Genomic DNA, 5,347 nt, shown 5'->3' with positions numbered 1-5,347 from the left:
CATTACACAATTTAACATCCATGGGCATTTCCGTCAATTTACGTCAACAAGAATTATCTTCCGGGACGGGCTGTAGCATGCAAGACTCATTAAGTTTTGTGAAAACCCTTTGAAAAACCATATAACCCTTAAAACATGTCGCCCATCCTAAAAGGTTACACATATTAACCACAAGAAACCTTAGTCAATTTTAAGGACAGGCCTTCGCCAAAATTGCATCAAATTACTTTTCTAAATATCTTAATGGTCGCGAATCACTAAGAGAAATAGATAGTTTAAATTGGTGATTAACAATTCAAAACTTTCTTGCATGAATTCATAAGCAATTTAAGAAGAAACTACATATTCTTGCTAAGGATCATGGCCTCACCCTAGCAAAAGAAAATTAGTTACGCATATTCATAATAAAAATCATAGTCTTTGTCGAAATAGAAAAAAGAATGAAAACACCTTGAAAGTATAAGTCTTGAAACCTCTAAGCTTTGCCCCAAAAGTTCTTTCCAAAAATTGTATGCGTTCTCTCTCTCCCCAAAAACCCTAGGTTTGCCAAAAGGCTTATTTATACTACTCTAAATAAAATCCTCCTAATAAAAGGTCTTCAAATAAGACTAGAAAACTAAATAAATTAAAACAAAATAGGAAACATAATCCTAAATTGAATTGGTAAATTCGCCCAAAAATCTGCACAGCCACGTTTTGAACCCAAATCAGCTCCAAAATCGCTGGATTTAAAGCTTTGACTATTCTGAACACTTCTCCAGAAGACCACGAACCCATCCGAAGTCATCTTGGGCTCCAAAAATGCAGTTTAAGCCCAGAAACGTTACTTTCCAGCAATGCGCTCCTTCATTTAATCTCCAGAGAATAACCGCTTGGTAGAAATTGTTGAGATTTTGATACTAACAAGCTAAGGAACACACAAACGTCCTCCAATTTGAATCAGTCCAAAATTCGTCCGTTTGGTCACGTTTTGCTCCAGAGGAAGTTGAATGTCCTATATTGAAAATATAAAACAAAGTATCAAAATTCTACCAAAATAATTATCAAATTACACTAAGAATAGGGTGAAATATATAATATAATTTTGACTCTTCAATAAGCACTAAGAGTTTAGGGTTTAGGGTGGTCGCACTTGGTGTGATGGCAAGTGCCTTCGCCCATGAGCGGTAGGTCTCGGGTTCGAGACTTGGGAGCAGCCTCTCCATAAATGGGGGTAAGGCTAGCCGACATTCACCTCTCCCAGACCCTGCGTAAAGCGGGAGCTTTGTGCCCTAGGTACGACCTTTTTAATAAGCACTAAGAGTTTGAATTTTTGCTCGAGCATTCATTAAAATGCGAAGCTCAACAACATCAATATTTAGCTCCACTTGCACTGCACAGGGGTTTCTAACATGCAAAATAGAGTAACACTCAGTTGTTTGTTCTATATCACGTGTGAATCGCGATCAATATAGTCCAGTATAGTTCACATAGTTGGTCAAAGTTCGTGCCATGGGAAAAGCATAAAACTATATAAGCACAACAAACTTAATCAATAAAATAACCTACTAGGAATATAAAGAAGAGACCTTAAAAAGCTACAGTTTTTAAAAGTCAGCCAGCGGTAGTTCAACCAAATACTGAACAAACCAAAAAGAGCATGTCACATCTAGTACAACACTCCAGTCCAGTCAAGACAAATCGCGCTAATGGGAACTCTTCTAAAGTTCTTAGACATAGATGCCCACAAGGATACAAGAATCTACTTTTGTTTGAAATAGAACCCCTTTATAAAAATGAGGACGAGGAAAGAGACACATATTTGACTAAAATAAGTGTTCAGATAAAAGGTAAAAGCATTCAAATATCCAGTACAACATAGGAAAATCCCTTTTAGGCTCTTACACATCTTACACTACCAGCATTAATCAGGTCAAACCTCGCCATATGCTTATAGTTTCAGCTGTCCGAATAGAATGGTGAAGCCATGGTACTATGCAACAGATTTCGTTCAATAGCGACAGAAAGAAGGTCATACAAGCCGCTACCTAACGAACCTCATCCTAGGCAAGATTAAAATCGTCAACCTGAGAGGTCCAACAGATTGTTTCCACTTGTAATGCAGTGCATATGCACCACAAGTATGAGACTATGAAGCTGAATTTTTTAAGTTAAACCCATAGCATGCGATTTAAAAAAAGAGGCTCAACACAGGCTAAGCTACCTCAACCTGTTTACCAAATTAATGACATTATCATGCACAGAAAAGTATGACCTTCCCTGAAATAACTCGTTGATTACGAATCCCAGTGCGAACAGATATCCATTCATCGTTAGTATCTACTACTTTCGCAAGATCATCATTTGAAATCTTAAGACTGGGTACTGCTGAGCTGCATCCAATTAACTTGCAGCCTTTATTGACAAGCCTGAAATAAAATAGAGATTATTTAAGATCAGAGATTATCATTTACCAGCTATTTAACCAAAATGCAATCCCAGTACTGACAGTGGCTCTGGGCAAAGGCACTCTGTTTATGACATAAAACACATAGCAGTGGCCACGGTCGAACCTGAGATAGCTTTAACCAAGAACAATTATAATTAGATGCAGGAGACAATTTTAAAAGATCCATCCAAAGCCATGGGCCACTGGTACGAATTAAATTTTAGATTTTACAAAAACAGAAATAAACAACCAATTCATTCAGGACAAAGTTCAATAACACACTAGGCATTCAATAAAGGAGTTTGGTAATTTGGTCATGTTCTACATTTAGCACCCTTTCCCAAGCCATTAGAGAAGATAGCTACAGAGCGCAAAGACAATCCAAATGCAAGAAAAGGAAAAAAAAACCTTAATTTGATAAACAAATTTTTTTTTTTCTGGGTTTAATAAGATAGCCAGACGACAATAGGCAAGAAAAAGTCACTTTAAGTGGGTCTACAAAAGTGGTAAATTGATAAGAGAAACTTTTAGTTTTGTTCATGATTATGGCCTTTATTTCCCTTCCATCATCCAAAACATTCTCTTATTTTAAGTGGGAGAGAGAGAGCAGACAGATGGCAAAGCCATCGGAAGAACAGTGATACAAGCAACCTTTAAAAACCAATACAAAACCTCATCTAGAAGTATCATCAAAAGGAAATCTAATATTTTTGCCAAATACTGATTCACCTAAACTCATGCCTCTAACCCAACTTACATCAATGAAAATGCTTCTAACTTAGTTGCATCCTCTAGTTAGTCCTAAGATTGATTTGTTAGACAGTTACTTTACTGTGCCTTAATCATCTATGTATATGTATACTTCCCCAAATTTTAGCCTTAAATTGATTGTAGTTACTAAAAAGTTGGTTTGATTTTGGATCGGTTGTAGCTGGCTTCGTTGCTTAAGCCTTGTAAATCCTACTGCAATGGAGATGAATAAGATCATCCAATTCCCAATCCTCAGTGATAATATATCCGAACCCAAAATTTAAAAACTTTGTGCAGCACAAGTTTACACATGGGAATTTATTCCCCATCCCTTTCATACAGAAAATGACTATGCACTGGCATGCTATTGCCAACCATAACTCGAATCCTACTTATCGAAACAAATCTAGCATATACAAGTAAAACCAGAAAGCTAAAGAACTTTATGAATAAATGCAAATTATGAAGCTTTCCAACAAAGATAATAAATCAAATGCAAAATCCAACATACAAAACAATAAGGGGCAATATCACCAAAAAGAATGAAAGAATGGAGATTGAACTCACTTGGGTGATCGAGATTCAAAAGCGGAAGCTCCAACATGCTTCTCTGCGCCTTCAAAAGTGCTGGAGCAGAATACCCTCTTGGAGATTCCTCAGGGGAACGAAACCCAGATCCAAAAATGCGTATTGAAGGCTGAATCTTCCTCCTCTGGCTCGGAACTGTAGGAGCAGTGAAGAACCCAGATGCATTGGTGGCCATTTATTTAAACCCACAAAGCAAAATTTTAGACCCACAAAAAAATATGCAGAGCCGGAGAGAGATTGAATTCAGCTAATACATGAGAACCAGAAGCATGTGATGAATGGAGTAAACAAAACCCATGAGAGGAAAAGATCAACAGCTATGGCGGAGAGACAGAAAGACAGAGTGGCATCAGAAGACCTTCTTTCTTCGGAGGGTCCAAGGCAAGATAGATAGATAGAGAGGAGGATGAAATTTTTAAGGGTAAATTAAATAATAGCCCATCAAGTTTGAGATCTATTGCAATCTTATACAACATCTTTAAAACATTTTATTTTTATACCTCAAGTACTATTTTATTTCAATTTCATACAACCGTTATATTTTCCATCTATGGATCTGTTAAATGCTGACGTGGCTGCCACATATATGTCATGTGGCTGCCAAATGTCTGCCAAGTGGCAAATAAAAATAATTTTTTAATTTCGGGACAATTTTTATTTTTATTTTTTTTCCTTCTCTTTCTACTTCTTCTTCCTTCTTCTGGGTTCGGTTCTTTTTTTTTTCTTTCTTCTTCTTCTTCTTCTTCCTCCTCCTTCTTCTTCTGGGTTGCAAGGGTTCGGTGCCCCCCCTTTTTTTCTTCTTCTTCTCTTCTTTCTTCTTCTCTTCTTCTTCTTCCTCCTTCTTCTGGGTTGCAGGAGGTTCGGTCCCTTTTTTTTTCTTCTTCTTCTTCTTCTTCCTCCTCCTCCTCCTCTTTCTTCTTCTCTTCTTCTTCTTCCTCCTTCTTCTTCTGGGTTGCAGGGGGTTCGGTCCCTTTTTTTTTTTTCTTCTTCTTCTCTTCTTCTTCTTCCTCCTTCTTTTGGGTTGCAGGGGGTTCAGTCCTTTTTTCTTTTTTTTCTTCTTCTTTTTCTTCCTCCTTCTCCTCCTCCTGCTTCTTCCCCCTAGCGACCCACATCCCTGAAGAACCCAAAAACTTGCAAGAAAGAAGAAGAAGAAAAAAAAAAAATCAGCTTTTTAAAAAAAAAATTAAAAAATTATTTTATTTGTCACGTGGCAAACATTTGGCAGCCACGTCAGCATTTAACAGATTCATGGATGGAAAATGTAACAGTTGTATGAAATTGAAATAAAATAGTACTTGAGGTATGAAAGTGAAATGTTTTAAAGATGTTGTATAAGATTGCAATAAAGATGTTGTATAAGATTGCAATAGACCTCAAACCTGATGGGCTACTATGTAATTTACCCAATTTTTAAAAGAAATGAATAGTCTTTTTGGGTGATTATGCCAAACCCAATTGAGCAAACTCCAATGCTTTCATTTTTCTCTCTCTAAAAGTTATTAGCAGGGGGAGGAGAGAGAAAGGCAGCCAGTCACTCGTATGCCATGCTTTGCTTGCACCCTTCGAGATGTTGTTCTACAA

At 37.1% G+C, this 5,347-nt stretch overlaps 1 long non-coding RNA gene across 1 annotated transcript; it reads right to left on the bottom strand.

The window, feature by feature from the left end:
* Window positions 1-458: 458 nt before the first annotated feature.
* Window positions 459-4,192, bottom strand: LOC126625177 (uncharacterized). The gene is made up of 2 exons (XR_007624351.1): window positions 3,746-4,192; window positions 459-2,408 (listed from the first exon to the last, which is right to left on the bottom strand). It is a non-coding gene; the product is annotated as an uncharacterized LOC126625177 (long non-coding RNA).
* Window positions 4,193-5,347: the final 1,155 nt, after the last annotated feature.

The sequence above is a fragment of the Malus sylvestris genome, chromosome 6 (genome assembly GCF_916048215.2).
Source record: "Malus sylvestris chromosome 6, drMalSylv7.2, whole genome shotgun sequence".
Classification (NCBI taxonomy): domain Eukaryota; kingdom Viridiplantae; phylum Streptophyta; class Magnoliopsida; order Rosales; family Rosaceae; genus Malus; species Malus sylvestris.
This window is presented reverse-complemented; position numbering and strand designations above follow the sequence as displayed.